Consider the following 16,757-nt stretch of genomic DNA (forward strand, 5'->3'; position numbering starts at 1 on the left):
CTGGCCACCACTGTGAGTCTGCATAAACAATTCCCTCCCTAGGTCATCAGTGTGAGAGGGCCTGAGGATAGGCCCTGAGGGCAGACGCTGCTGGGCAGGGGCAGAGAAAATGAGCCTGAGCCACTGTCACTTTCATGTTCCCATCTAGGACAGGGATGGCAGGAGGAGAAGGGCAGTGGCCATGTTTATCCACAGCCTCCAGAGTCATCCCCTCTTCTGCTGGATAGAAATCTGGGGCAGTGCTTTTGTTTTTGAGGAACATAAGGTTACGTTGTTTAACAAAGTGAAACCTGTGGCTTCTCAAAGCCTCAGGCTTCCTCTGGGTTCTGGGCTCTGCCACAATGGAGCTGTACACAGGACATTGGCATGGAGCTGGACCCGGGGCCCTTTGTGCCACATCCTTGCTCCAGACATAGTACCCACAATAACAACAGGTATCTGCCCTGGTGCAGGGTGTGTCAGCAGAAGGGACTGTATAGAGGCCCATAGAGGACTGAGAAAAATTTAGGGTCAGATTAACCCTTTAAGCACATCCATTCAGGAGTGGTCAAACACTGGGCCTGTGGTCCTGCTCTCAAGGAATCTAGACTCCAAGTGCTCAACTACCATATCCTCTCTGCTCAGCTTCTACCTTGTCAGAGGCAAGGTCATTGTACACACATTGGTGGGAAAAAAAAAAAAAGGAGACACAAACATGAAGTCACTTCATTTCTTGGCATGACTGAATTCTGCCATTGCATCTTATTTTCAGCCCTGGGTCTGGTGTCCATGGACCATTAGCTGGCTGCCTCTCCACTCTATCCACAGCTCTTACACATCATCAACTCACCACAGATGTGCTCTCCCCAAATGTCAGTCCACTTTGTCCATTTCTCTGGCACTTGTCTTATGGGATTTTTTTCAGGCACTGCAGTTCCTATCACAGGACCCTCAGGGCTAAATGAGCACAAGAAGATATCAGTGAACACAGCTGCTCACCTTCCATGGCTATGGAAGAGTAACTTAATTCCTCCCTGGGGACATTATATCAGGAAACTGGGGAACATTCTGTGGGGCCTCATTAATGGATCTGAACATCCAGAATGAGCCTCTGTTTTCCCATCTCTAAAACTGGAGCCTGTCTTAAGACTCAGGTTTTGTTAATGCATAGACTTCTATTCAGCCTCTCCTCTATAGAGGTGATGTGAGCATGGTAGTATTCCTTAGTGAGCCCTGTACCACAGGCCTCTGTGGACCATTTGGAGTGTGGAGTGTTTCAGCTCCACACCCTCTTGAGAAGTCAGTACAGCAAGCCCGGTGCAGGCAGATGGACCTCACAGCCTGAAGAAGACTCTGGACTTAGTCTTCCTGGATGGCTTTCCCAACTCCAGCCACTCCTCTCTAGCTTCCTCCAGGGCTGACATCTCAGCCCCACAGGCACCAAAGCTGAGAAGGTGAGTTCTTACCTTAGTAGCCCAGTGGGACTTGGCCACCTGCAGATTCAGGTCCTGGCCATGTGAAGTTGATAATTCAATGCCAGTTTACAATGCTGAATGGTGAGGTGCTGAGTGGATGGAGAACTCAGGGTCACTGAGGATGAAATCGGGGCTCCATGCAAAGTGGTTAGCTGTGGCCTTGGCTCCATGAAGACCTACAGTAGAGTCTGTGCTCAATCCCATGAATGATCTTCCATCCCCTTCACTGACCAGCACTTGGGGGAAGTTGTTCTATTCTTTGGAAAGGAGATTGGAGAATCACTATGTGGGCCACAGTGACTTTTGAATGCAGGAAACCCTGAATACAGCAAAGAATCTATGGCTGTCTGATATCATAGAAGAGCAGATAGGTGTAATCATACTACAAACACATATGGAAATACACTGTGTGCAGACAAATTTCTGGGTATTGGCCATGACCTTGTAAACAGAACAGATGCAACTCTTGCCCTTTTGAGTTACAATGTTCTTTGGAGGCCACAGAGTCACCATTTGCAGCAGAACAGATATTGCTCACCTAAAAGCCATTTTTCTGGACCTCAGGCCTCCTTCAGTATGGGCACAGACCATGCATAAGTGGGTACAGCAATGGATCACTGCCTAAGCTAGAGACTGCAGAGAGGCAAGACAGATACCGACTGACCTCTCACTTCTCAGGTATTCATGGAGCAGCATCCCTGATCCATTGAGTGCAAAGACATGGCATATACCCGTCACTGCCTTCACCAAGCTGACTGCACTGGGGAGGGGCAGGGAGACAATGTGTCAGAAAGTACAAGTGTGATACAACTATGCAAGTTCTCCCACTCACAGAGACTTATTTCAGCCACTAAGGGCTCCTTGGGCCCAAAGTGCCCCACTGTGAGTGGGAGAGGCTGTGGCCAGATCTGCACAGACTGGGCAGAAGGCCCACCCACCCTTCCCTAGAGAAGAGTTGCCCAGGTATATCAGGCCTCTCACTCAACTGGCTCCTTTCTACCCCAAGTCCACATCTTCTGTTCTTGACTCTTCATTGGAAGTGTACTTCCATGTAGATCCCCAGGCTAAGCTTCTTCAGGAACAGCTAGAGCATTCTGAACCTCCCAGGCCTGAGCTCCAGAGTGTGTGGGATTGTGGGGAGGGGCTATGCCTTGGAACTCAGCAAAGTGCCCAGATGCTCTGTGACCCAGGAGTGACATTGAGAACAGTCACAAGTTGATGGACTGCACCATTGTGCACAAGGTAGGGCCTAATTTCCATTCTATGCATCACATGTGCCATGGACCTATCAAAAACATAATCAGTGCACAGTCTAAATAGGTACTAATAAAAATATGATAATTTATAAGCAATACATGCAGCAAGAAAATCCACTTCTGATATGTGGGAATAAAAGCACAACTGATGAAAAACCTCATGCAGGAAGAACACACTCTCCCTGGCCAGCACTGAGTCCTTCATGCACATGCAAACCTGACAATCAAAGCATCAGCTGTCCTCAAACTAAGACCTCACTAATGGAATTTTGGGGACAACCTTACTATCATGGGAACTGCACTTTTATACTTTGCTCTATTCAAAACCTAACAGAGACACATAGAGATCTCACTGTGTGCTGACTACCCAAGATCCCCAGAAGCAGGTCACTTGGGAAGACACGTGAACCCACACTGCCAACAGCTGGTGATGACTAAGTCATGGAACAGAAAGTGAAAACAAAATGCAGGCAAATCTTCTGGAGGATCCCTTGTTGGGCTCCCAAGTCCAGCCTTTGTAGCTCTGCTCAGACTCCTGATTTCTAGCAAAGTGATCAAAATAGCTGTCTCCTCTCTGGCTTCAGGATACAGGCTCAGCAGTGGGTGTAACACTCACAGCTGGAGGTGCCCCTTGTCCTTCTATATTTTCTGTCTTGTCAGAGAAAGCCCCTTGTCTTCCTCTGCTTTCCTACCCTGCCTGCCCAATGGAGGTTCAAAGGCTGAGCTGCTGCCAAGTGGGCTGGGTGGAGATGGCTAGCAGGGCATTCAACATGCATTTTATCAACATAATTTTATATGTGACATGATAAGAACAGGTGCCTTGCAGAGTACATAAGGAGCTGATTTCAGTAGGGGTTGTGATGGGCATGGGTTCTCCCTACCACACATTAATGCTGTGCTTGGTTTTAACACACTGTGAACCACAGGAAAAGTGAGTCCCCATGGGTTCAGGAATCAAGGGAGGCTAAGATATTCTGGTAAGTAGCTCCAATGTGTGACAGTGGAGTCAACAGATAACACTGTCCTTGGCCTTCAGATTGGGGACTGACTCATCTGAGCCCATTGTCTGACCAGTCTGCTTGAAGGCTGTGCATCTGTTGCTTGGGGAGCTGTGTTCCATTCTAAAATTGTGAACTGTGTTCCAGTTCTAAAATTCAGAACATTTTAGAACTTTAATGCTCTGTGCATACAGAGGAGGGATGGAAGTGAGGCAGATATTTATCACAGGGCTTAGGAAGTGATCTTCAAGGTGCAGGCATGAAACTCGGTCCCTTTTCTGAAGCTGTACCCCAACAGATATTTGGGCTTTAGGATGTTATGTGTGTCTTGCAACAGGGGACATGGATTTTAGTTTTGTGGAGTATTAAATTTCCCTGTGTCTGTGGTATGAGATTTTCTCAGAGATAGGGTGGTGAATGGATATTTTAGTGGGTAAAAGGAAAAGAAACAACACAAAGCCAACATTAGCAACAGCATTAAAGGAAGCATCTTTATTATCCAGCCTGGATATATCATCCATCATTAGGCATTACATTCTTGCATACTGTCACAACCCTTAGTGCATCCATGGCTGTCTATGCTAAGTCATGCTTATAGACTTGTGTCCATGCTGTGCATATGCTATTCAGTTGGGTCAGGTCCATATAGGTCCTCAAAGCCTTTGGGGTTGAAACAATGTGAAGTGATTTCCCTCATTCGACCACCTCAAAACCAGGGAAAATATGCTTATTGTAAGTGACCCATAGGGTATACTCATTCACACAAAGACCACAACAACAATAAATGTAAAGCATAATACCACTAATCCCACCACAGTGCAGCTTATGGCCACCCAGAGTGAAGTGGATTCCAAGGATTCTCTCCACTGCATGTGCAGGTCGTGCTGCAAGGCCTGGAGGGCAGAGAACTCCACATCCATTTATTTTAAAAATTTTTATTTAAAGAAAGAAAATAAAATTAAAAGAAACAATAAAAAGTAGCATACAGATCTCAAAAAAATTAACATAATCAAATCGCTAGTTCATACATTACATATTGTCATTTTTTTTGTCTTTTTCATTTTTATTGGTACCAGGGATCGAACTCATGACTGCCTGCTTGCAAGGCAGGTGCTTATGCCGCTGAGCTAAATCCCCAGCCCCTACATATTGTCATCTTAAAAATAATTGTTAAAGTTACAAAACCAAAGCATAAAAAGTGGCTAAACACTCAAACATTTACAGTGCAAACCCTTCTTATCAATGAATAACAGAAATTTAGTAATATGGTCATCTATCTTACACACTATACATACTGTTTTATCCTTTAGAGCACTTTCCTTTCACTTTATAATACCTATTATACTTTTTGGATCATGTTACTTTGTCATTTTTTAGTATGTTTTACTCCATAGACACAATGTGACATTTATTAATGTGAGTGTTGTTTATTTCACTTATGAGGACATTCTCAAGTTGCCTCCATGTACCTATAAAGAACTCAAGACCATCCTTTTCTATATCTGAGTAGTATTCCATTGTATAAAAATACATTTTTCATCCAGTCTGCAGCTGATGACCATTTTGGTTGTTTTCAAGTTTTAGCTGTCACATATTGTGCTGCTATGAACATGGGTGCACATATATCACTGTGACATGAAATTTTCAGTTTTTCTGTGAAAATACCCAGGAAAGGAATAACTGGATTGAACGGAACTTCCAATCCTAGTTTTTTGAGGATACTCAATACTGATTTCCGCAGTGGTTGCAGCCAGTCTGTACTCCTACCAAATCATCAAGAATATTATACACCATGACCAAGTGGGATTTACCCCAGGAACACAGGGTGATTCTTGATATTCCTTTTTCTCCACAGCCTCACCAACATTTGTTATCAGTTGATTTCTTGATGGCAGCCATTCTTTCTGGAGTGAGAGGAAATCTCAATGCTGTGTTAATGTGTACTTCTGAAATGATCATTAATGGTGAACATTTTTTCATATATTTGTTTGCCATTTGTATATCTTTGTCTGAGAACTTTGTGTTTATTTTTGATGCCCATTTGTGGAGATGGTCTTCGAATCTGGGGGGCTTGATGTTTTTCAGTTCTTTATATGTTCTGGATATAAGTCCTTTGTCTGAGTGGCTGTTTGCTAAAATTCTTTCCCATTTTGTGAGTTTTCTTTTCACTTTGTTGTTGATTTCTTTTGAAATGCAAACATGTTTCAATAATATGAGATCCCAGTTGTGGACTCTTTGAATTATTTCATATGTGGTTTGCATTTTATTCACAAATTCTCTGCCAACCCCAATGTCACCAAGATTTCTACCTACCTTGTTCTCCAGTTGATTTAGTGTTTCTTTTTTAATATTTAGATCCTTGAACCATTTGGACTTTAGTTTAGAGTATGGTGATAAACATGAGTGTAGTTTCAGTGTGCAGCATGTGGTAAGCCAATTTGCCAACACCATTTATTATGGAGGCTATCTTTCTTCTAAGGAATATATTTAGCTCATTTGTCAAATGTAAGGTGGCTGAGTGTCCCTGTGGTAGTGTTTGCATCTTCTAATTTATTCCATTGATCCTCAGATCTCTTTGCCAGTACTATGCTGATTTATATTACTGTGGCTCTGTAGTATAGTTTTAAGTCAGGAATTGAGATGCCTCCTTTGTTACCCAAAATCACCTTTATTATTCTAGGTTTCTTCTATTTCCAGATGAATTGTAGAAATATTTTCTCTAGATCTGCAAGGTATGTTAATGGTACTTTGATTGGGATTGCATTGAATCTGTGTAACAGTTTTGGGAGTATGGCCATTTTCATAGTGTTGGTTGTTCCTAACCACAATCAAGGAATATCCTTCCATTTTCTAATATCCTCCTAAATCTCCTTTTTTAAGTAGTATAATTTTCAGCACAAAACCCTTTTATATTCTTGGCTAGGTTGATTACTAAGTACTTCATTATTTTAGGTGCTACGATGAAAGGCGATATTTCCATAATTTCCCTCTCATGGCTTTTGTTTACAGGAATGCTATTGATTTTTTGAGTATTCATTTTGTATCCAGCTATGCTGCTGAATTTGTTTATTACCTTTAGTAGTCTTTTAATGGAGTTTTTGGGGTCTTCTATGTCGAGTATCATGTCATCTGCAAGTATGATAGTTTAACTTCTTTTTAAATTTTTATTCTTTTATTTCACCCTCTTGCCTCATTGCTCTGAATAATATTTGCAGAACTAAATTGAATAGGAGTTATGATAGTGGATATGTTTGTCTTCTTCCTGATTTTAGTGTGAAGGTTTTCAATTTTTGTCCATTTAGTATAATGTTGGCTGCAGGTTGGTCATCAATGGTCTTTATGAGATTGAGGTAGATACCATCTATTCAAGTTTCTGTGGGCTTTTCATCATGCACAGGTTTTGGACTTTATTAATAGTGTTTTCTGCCTCTTTTGAGATGATCATGTGATTTTTATTTTTGGCTCTGTTGATGTGGAGTATATCATTTATTTATTTGCATATTTTGAACCATTCCTGTATTCCCAGTTGGTCATGGTGTATAATCTTCTTGATGGTTTGCTGCATTCTATTTGCCAATATTTTAGTGAGAATCTCTGCATGAATGTTCATTAGTGATATTGGCCTATACATCTCCTTATTGGTTGGGTCATTTTCTGATTTTGGTATCACAGTGATACTTGCCTCCAAGAATGAAGTTAGGGAGGACTGCTTCTCTTTCAATGTCATTGAAGAGTTTAAGGAGTGTTGGAGTTAGGTCTTCTCTAAACTTTGTATGGAATTCATCCATGAATCCATCAGAACCTGGGATTTTGTTTGTTGGTAACTTTTAAAATTGTTTTCAATTTCAGTAGCTGATCCTGGGTTATTCAAAACTGTTTTATCTTCTTTATTGAGCTTTGGTAGTTAATGTTGTTAGAAATCTGTCCATTTCCTTTGTGTTTTCCACCCTATGTGAACAGGGATTTTCAGAGTATATATTCATGATCTTTTGAATTTCCATGGAATCTGTAGTAATTTCCCTCTTTTTAGTCGTTATTGGGTGGATTTCAGTTTTTCTTTCTTTTTCTTGATAAGGCTAGCCAGGGGGTTGTCAGTTTTGTTTATTCTCTCAAAAAAAAAAAAAACGAGCTGATTCCTTAATTCATTTTTTAGTTTCAATTGCATTTATTTCTGCTCTAATCTTTACAATTTCCTCTCTTCTATCAGTGTTGGGTTTGACTTGCTCCTTTTCTAGAAACTTGAGGTGTAGCATTAGGTTATTTATTTGTGTTCATTCCATTTTCTTCATGTGAATATTTACTGCTATATATTTCCCTCTGAGGACTGCTTTCATTGCGTTCCATAGGTTACAGTATGTTGTATCTATGTTTTCATTTTATTGTAAGTATTGTTTTGTTTGCCCTTTAATTTCGTCAGTAACACACTGATTATTCAGAAAGTTGTTATTTAATTTCCAGGTATATGAAAGCTTTGCACTTTTTTGCCATTGATTTCCAGTTTTATTGAGCTATGGTCTGATATTATACATGGGATAATTTTGTTCCTTTTGCATTTAGTTAAGCATGCTGTATCGGTTAATATATGATCTATTTTGGAGAAGGTCCCGTATGCAGCTATGAAGAATATATATTCTAATATAAATTATGATGTGGTTGGGTGGAACACTCTGTAAACATCCATCAAATCCATTTGCTCACAGGTATTATTCAGTGCTGTTATTTCTTTGCTGACTTTTTGTCTCGTTGATCTATCTCTAACAGTGGGGTGTTAAGGACTCCTATTGCAATTATATACTTGTGTTTTGTTTTTCACGTCCATTAGTATTTGTCTTATATCGTTGGGTGCTCCTGTATTTGGTGCATATATATTTGTAATTCTTCCTCTTGCAGTTTTGCACTTACACATATGTAGTGGCCTTCTTTATCTCCTTTAAACATTCTAGGTTTAAAGTTCACATTTTCTGCAAACAGAACTGCTACCCTGCTTTTTTCTGGGTTCGTGTTTCATGGAAAACTGTTTTCCATCCTTTGTCTTTTAATCTATGAAGTGTTTTTTTTTTTTTTTGAGTAAGATGTGTTTGTTGTATACAGCATATTGTGGGGTCCTGTTTCTTGACCCATTAGATCAACCTGTTTCTTTTTATAGGTGAGTTGTGCCCATTTACCTTTATGAATATCATTGATATGTACTGGCTTAACTTTGCCATGTTGTATTCCTGTTGTTGATTTCCTGCTTTTCTCCCTTGTTCAATTTCTTGCCCAGCCTGGTCATTTCTTTTTGTTGTTCTGGAGATTGTGGTCATTTTTATCTCTATCTAGCATGTCTTTCAGTAATCCTTCTAGGGTTGGTTTGCTGGACATGAATTCCTTCAGTTGTTCTTTGTCATTGAAGTATTTTGTTTCTCCATTAAATTTGAAAGACACTTTTTTCTGGGTACATCAGTCTATTTTGAAAGTTGTTTTCTGTTAGGGCTTGAAATTGTTCACTCCAAGCTCATCTTAGCCTGAAGGTTTGTGCTGAAAAGTTTGCCTTAACAGTAATCATAGTCTTTCGTGACAGGTGAGTTGTGTCTTTTCTCTAACAGTTTTAGTATTCTGTTTTCATGCTTTAGTCTAGGATCTTAATTATTATATGTTTGAGCATAGACTTATGTTTGTTGTGGCTGTTTGGCACTTGTGTGTCTCACTTATTTGTGTATCAGAATTTTCCTCATGTTTGGAAATTTTTCTGTTATTATTTATGTGAAGTTTAATTATGTCACTTGCATTGACTCCTGCATCTTCACTGATGTATATTAATCTTACATTGCTTCTCTTGTCATGTTGAAGCTGCTGGATTGTCATTTCATGATGCTTTGTTATTTTTATATCCTGCAATAGTGTCCTCAAATTGTGAAATTCTATCCTCAGCTTCATTTAAAAGGTTTTTCCAGCTTTCAATATTTTTTTTGTTTCTTGGATATCTCTGCATATATTTCATAGATTCTGCTTGTTTTCTACATTGTTCATTCATAGTTTCAATTTACCATGCTCCTGTATTTTTGTTTTATCTATTTTTTCTCTAGCTATGTTGAGCAACTTGTTTACTACAGTTGTTATTTCTGTTATTACTTTACATGAGACATTATTTCTAATTTGATTTCCTCTATAGCATCATGGATTTGTTTCTTTACTTAATTTGCTATGTTTTGAGGTTTCTGATTTGTGACTTTTGAAGTCCTCTATTTCATTGTCAGTTGGTCTTGCTCCTGATGGACTAGATGTTTGAGACGGCATTTTGCCTTTTCTTTTTGTCATTTTCCATAGGTATAACACCCATGGTATAACACATTCTGCTTTAACTCTTTCGGCCACTCCCGTATTCCAAAGCTGTCTAGTTTGTACACATGTATTATGGGTAGAGAGGAGCAGCTTGCGGAGTCCCTATTCTTGGGCTAGGGGCTCATCCACCTCCATCTTCTGCCAAGTCATAGGCCTGTCATGCAATACCAGAGAACTCTCACAGGGACTGTCCTAGTCATGGGGCCTTAACTTCAGGAGAAGTCAGTACTCCCTGGGTCATGCTGTGTGACTTCCACAGGAGCCAGCTGTGATTCCAAGTCCTCCATGGGATTCACAAGTCTATCACATTTAAGGCATTCCACATGCCCTTGGCAGTCACATGAACCCTTCCCAATTTCTACATGCCTCCTATCATTGTCAATTATCAGGTAAGCGAATATTCATCCCACAAGAGAAATCCTGTTTATGTTTTGAAGAGCACAAAAGCAGACTTTCTTTTTTTGTTCAAAACACACTGTTATTGGTGAGGAAGTGCACGAAGGAAATTTCTTCTGTCTTGCTTGTGGTACATTCACTTCAGATATCATTTTGGCAGCTAATTTCAGATTAACTCATCTGACTGTCTTAGGATTCTGTGCATACAATCCTCTCTATGTCATGAAAAGAATTTTATAAGATATTCACATCAACTTTGTTTCCAACAACTGAAAACTGCAATGTGAATATCCAATAACATTTGAATGAATAAAAAACCACAGCAAACCATGAAGTGAGAACCTACTAAAGAAAATCCATAGGAAAACACTGTACAGCAATCTCATTGTACATAATCTTTAATGATTATGATTGGTGAAAGAAGGCAGAGAGGTCAAATTTTGTCCGGTCATTACATACATTTTCAAAATATGACGACATGTATGATAGAAGACAGGTCAGTTCATATGAGAGATAAAATCTGTTCTCTCAAAGTTGCTGTGTATCAGGAATCCAGGAGGCTTTGCTGGGTCTGCTACCATCATAACTCTGTGAAGAAAGGCTCAAGGGAGATGGCACTAGGGCAGAATTTGCTTTCAGGGTCTGTCACTTGCTTACCAAGGCAAAAGCCTGATGCCTTTTGGACTGTTTTCCCTTTTCTCACTCAAAGCTCATCAGCCTCTCCTCTTGCAAGCTTCAGAGATAGCAGTGGCTTCCCTACTGCCAGAGATCCAGAGAGGGAGAAAAATAAATACTAAAATGTAACAGAGAACATAAGAGGGAAAGAACAGAAGATGCATAACAGTTATTTTAATGTTTGAACTTTAGTATTCGCATCACATGATGTCTGCCATATTCATTTATTTAAGAGTAAGTCAGGAGGTGGGGAAAGAGCTCAGCATAGAGTACTTGCTTACCATGTATGAGGTCCTGGGATTAATTTCAGCACTGCTAATGCAAAATAACAACACTAATTATAATAAATAATCAAAATAATTCACTAAGTGAGGCCCATAATGTAGGGAATGGGCTACTCAGCTTTTTGCATCAGAAGGTCAGCTGTCAGCTATTGAATAGGAGTCAGGTCATGGGAGTGCTAATTCAAATAAGTGTGAATGTAGAAGCAATGGTAGAAGTTTTGGGGGTGCAACTCCATCCATTGTGCTAGCATAGCCTGTGTGAGGTCCTGACTCGAGGCCATAGCACCAATAAATAGAAGAAATTGTGATGCTTAGGGAACATAAAGATGATTGAATTGAAGAACTTCTGCCCCCTCATGATGCCACCAGGGAATATGTCCAGGAGGTGAGTGTCATTTCTACCACCAGGCAGCACTGTATTCCAGGTTCATCGCACCCATTCCTGGATTTAATCTTTAATTCTGTACACTATGTACAGAAGACACTAGCCAACAGGCATTACAATTGTCATCTCAGACTGGTGATAATGTCCCTAGGAAGTAGGTGCCAGGATGACATCTATAGTGCATGGGGACACTCTGTGAAAGACCTGAGGCATGGTATCTTGTCTAGGTTTACATAGGAATTCAGGAGGAGGATTTGGTTCTAAACCCAGATCTTTCTCCTCAGAGCTGTGACCCTGCCAGCGCTGCTAGTTTTTCTTAGCCTTAAGGAAGCCTTGCCTGCTACCATGGATCTGTCACTTGGGTGAAGCTGTTCTCTTCACTTTGAAGGACACTGGAGAGTCGTTCCACGGGCTTCCAAGGTATCCACAGCAGGAATCTCTGGGGTGATACCATAGGATACAGGTTCACACAGACATCATAAAAGGAGCTGGTGAGTACATTTAACCACCACTTTACTAGGCTGTGACCACGATGCCGTAACCAGAGCAAATATAGCCACTGTTCTCTTGTGATTCCATGTTATCCAGGACACAAGTCTCTCTAAAGAGCATACCAAGTGCTACCCACATTACTGTGAATGTGCCTAACTTCCTGGTCTCTGTATATGTGAACACATAATATGGGAAGAGGTGTCCCCAGAAGGCACACAGAATGGAATGATGCATCACTATATGAACTGAAAAGGAAGGAATGGCAGGCAGAACACACTCCCTCTGACCACTCACTTAACAGATATTTACAGTGCACAAACCTGTAGAGTAAGCACAAGTAGAGTAACACTGCAGACACCATTCTCTTTCTCACAGAGACAACACCACGAGGGTGGGAAAGGAAGATGGATTTCATGTTTTCCTAAAGAACGGAGGACAGGTGGTCACAGCATTTTTAGGGACTACTATCAGCAGGGGAAGGCTTCCTGGGCCAGCACTGTCCCATTCAAGGCATAGAGAAGGCTGGGCTGGGCTCTCTGTAACTGGAGCAGGAGGCTGGTGTCCAATTCTACAAGATGTCCCAGCTGAATGGAACCAAACTGAGCTCACTGAAATTAAACACTGCCTTCAGAAGATTTTGGCTTTGGCCTGTGGGCCTCTGGAGAATGCATGTAGCACTTGACAAGGAGAAAGACTCACAGTCTGGGGACCTCCTGCAACCCTGAAGCATGCAGAAATGAGTTGGTCAAAGCTGAATGAGAAACTTTGCTGGGGTAGATTTGTGCACAGCGTTGTCTGTGTCAGGCACTGGGAAGTTCTGGGGCCTGCTAGGAGCAAGGACAGTGGGTGATTGTTCTCCTTCTGCTGATGCAGGGCTGGTACCTGACTAACCTCAAGTCCCAATTGCAGAGCTTTGGTCATCTGCACGTCCAGTGACCTCACCAGCTCTGGGATCAAAGTGAAAACTAAGCTCAGGCACCCTGTCTTAAGGAATTCCATAATTGGCCCTTTTACTCACACCATGACAGGTGTTTTGAACTCAACTTAGGGCCAAGTCCTGCAAAGCACCTGCTTTTCCATTCCCATCCCCTTGAAACCCCTCCCCTTGTATTTCTTTCAGGTTTGATTTTTATTCCTATGTCTATAATTATTCTCAACATCAAATTATAAGGTAATTTAAGTTAAAAGTTAATATATCATGCATTTCAAGATATTCAATTCAGTAGCACGTCATCACATCACTAATTTGTACAATTTCCACATCCATTGAGTTCCAACGCTCTGCTCAGTTTTGGACCCTTCCATATCCTTGTACTCTCTTGCTACTCCCCACCCACACTGACTTTTTCACCCTCTAATTTAGTACTGTGGCTCCTTAATATTCATGCATGAGATTATGTTTGGCCAAATATTCCTAGAGAAGACTGGCTGCTATTGTTCTTTGATAGAAGACAAAATCCCAGGTAGACCAAAGTTTACAGGTAAGATGTAAAGACTATTGTGTATTTACTCATCTTTCCATGTTGGAAAAGCTTTCGCATGATTTCTGTGATACAAGGGAGAGAGAAAGATCTGATTCCTTACATTTGAAAAACAGAAACAAGAATAATATAGAATCCACAATAAGAAATCTTTGCTTACAAGCAGCAGACAGATAAATAATTTGTATTAGAGGTGACAAAAAGGTGTCATGATTGCATCTGTGAGACATGAATTCTTCTTGTAATTCAAAAGAGAATCACCACATGTAAACAAATGTAGAAAATGCTGAGCTTCCCAAAGCTGATTCATGCAAGCACACATCCCTGACATGTGCTGTGTCCCCATCTGATGGCAGGTTTTAAGGCAAGTGCTGAACATCACTGGGAGAACATGGTGTGCAGAGAAGAGCCCTGTCCAGTAGCTCCCATCACAGCTCTACACAGGTGTCCCCGGACCTTGCAGTGCTCACAATAGAGATTTATCCCACACAGAGATCCGCATAACTTTTCAAGCTTTCTGTTCAAGACTGTGGTTACCAACACTGTTTGAAAGAGGAGGAAACTGGGAGCCTTGCTACACTCCACATAGAGGGTTCAAGGCATCAGAATGGGTCACAAGAACCAGGGAAAGCTGTGGGGATGCTGAGCTCAGTCTCTCTGGGCCCACAAGGAAAGAGGAAAAGGAATCTGATCATGAAGTAATACACTGATGAGAGAAGAATGTGTGCATGGAGGATCTTGGTTTTGAAAATGAAATGTCTCTGACATCAATGTGTGTCCACCCACAGACATGTAAGTATCTATGCCCAAGAATGGTGTCTCAGCAATGTACTTACTTATGTAAAGCCTGATTCAAAATAAAAAGGAAATTGAAAAACAGAACTTACTGTAGTTCAGTACAAGGGCCTGGATTCATTTCCCAGAAGTGAGGTAAGGAAAAAAAATTTGGAGCAAGCTGAAGGGCTGCAGAACACCATCGCCTGGTCTTTCTGGAGAGCAGTGTGCCCCAAGCAGCTTGAGCCTCCACTTCTTTTTTGGGCACTTTGATTTTAAAAAATGATCAGTTCCATGAAGGAGGGGGAAAGGAGGATTTTCACCCAGGAATACAAAGTCTCATTAACAATGGAGAAGAAATTTTCAAACATTACAAAACTGCATGGTGACCACAGTTAATGGGATAGCTTTCAAATCTGTTAAGCAATGGTATTTGCAGTTGTAGTAACTGTGACAGTATTTGTAGGTTAGTAAGGTGGTAGACACATTAACTAGATTGATTCTTTCTACAAAGGAACCATAGATCAAAAGCAACTGTTACCCCACAAACATTCATAATTATTGTGAGTTACCAAAGGAGGATATCCTATACCTGTACTCCCAGCAGTCTGGGAGGGGAAGGAAGGAGGACCACAAGTTTAAACCCAACTTGGAGAGCTGAGTAAATTATTTAGAGTCTATATCAGAAATTTAAAAAAAATTTTTTTAATGCACGGGCATATAGCTCATACAGGAATCCCTGGGATCATTGAACACAGTGTATTAACCACTATTCTGTTATCAAAAATTAATCTATTTATAAAATTGTTTTCATACTTTATTAATATCTACCTGTGCTACATTAAAATAAAAAAGAAGAAAAAATTGTTTGTTTGTTTGTTTTATTTTTCTTTGAGACAAGGTATTCCTATGTACTGCAGGCTGTACTTGAATCAACCAGTATTTCAGGCTAGCCTTAAACTCCCTGTGATCCTCATGTCACCATGCCTTGCAAGCAAGTGTTCTTTTTTTAATTGTAAAGAGGATAAAACCAAATGAAATAAAACAGAGTAGAATCAAACAAAACAAAAGGATGAACATGGTACATCAGTTAAAAATAAAATCCAACAGTAGGTTGTGTGGCCTCTCAGCTGGTAAAGAAAATGACTCAACACCTTGCTGAACTCCAAATTTCTCCGGATAATTGGGCAAATACCTAAGTTTTGCAAGGTGTCTATTGTTAACATGCCTTGTCTACGAAGCAATTCATATCAAGTACCAGGGAAAGAACACAGAACTTTGATTTACTATTTCCAATGTCTGGAATTTATCCCAAGAATAAAAGATATATGCTCAGTGCAGTTTTTCTAAGAGGAACTAGACTTGTGTACATGGTCAGTAACAGGATAACTAAGTAAAACTCTACCTATGCATATAATATAAATATTCAACACTACACAAATACACAAACGATGTGAGCAGAACTGGGGAGTATGGTTAGAGACAGCCGAATAAGGACGAGATGGGTATTCTGCAGCAGGTTCAACAATGTGGGTGAATTATTTTTTTTTGTGGATTTAAATTTTTAAACTGCTGATCACACTTCCTCATCCCTCAAAGCCCCATGCCACATTGAGACTCCTCACAAAGCTTAAACACCCAAGAGGCACCAATATTAAAACAAGCAGAACCAATATTAAAACAAGCAGAAAGCCATTATCAATGGAATGGACTGGAGACAAAGCATGTGCAGGTAGAATAATAACTGCTATCTTAGTATAACATCTAGGTCCTCTCTCAGTCTGCAGGGAGGAGCTCCAAGTGGAATAAAATCGTCCTATTGGGGTAAATGTCCGCGGCTCACTGAGAGCAGAGGCCATGTGAGACCCTGAGCCGCACTGCCACAGGTCCCACACCAGGGCTGGGCTTCCAACAGCACCTGGGGGGGGGGGGCAAGGATCCCGGTCCATGTGCCAGGCTGGCCATGCGGACCCCAACAGAGAGGAGGGAGAAAAGGAGAGAGGGCCCTGAAGACCTGAGGCTAGGTCGCCTCAGTGCCGCTCCCGCCACCTCCCCGGATCACCGACCAAGGGCACCTGCGCCGCTAAAGTCGGGGCCACCGGGCCACGCTGCCACTCAACACCAGCTGCCGACCACCTACCTGGCCCAGACCCCAGTCCCATCCCAGCCACAGCCTAGGGGGAGGAAGGAAGGAAGGAAGAGTGCTCAGGTCTCCAGAAGGGGTCGCTAGCGGCAAAATGG

The sequence above is a fragment of the Cavia porcellus genome, unplaced genomic scaffold (genome assembly GCF_034190915.1).
Source record: "Cavia porcellus strain 051 isolate PalLab524CR breed Dunkin Hartley unplaced genomic scaffold, mCavPor4.1 scaffold_37, whole genome shotgun sequence".
NCBI classification, from domain to species: domain Eukaryota; kingdom Metazoa; phylum Chordata; class Mammalia; order Rodentia; family Caviidae; genus Cavia; species Cavia porcellus.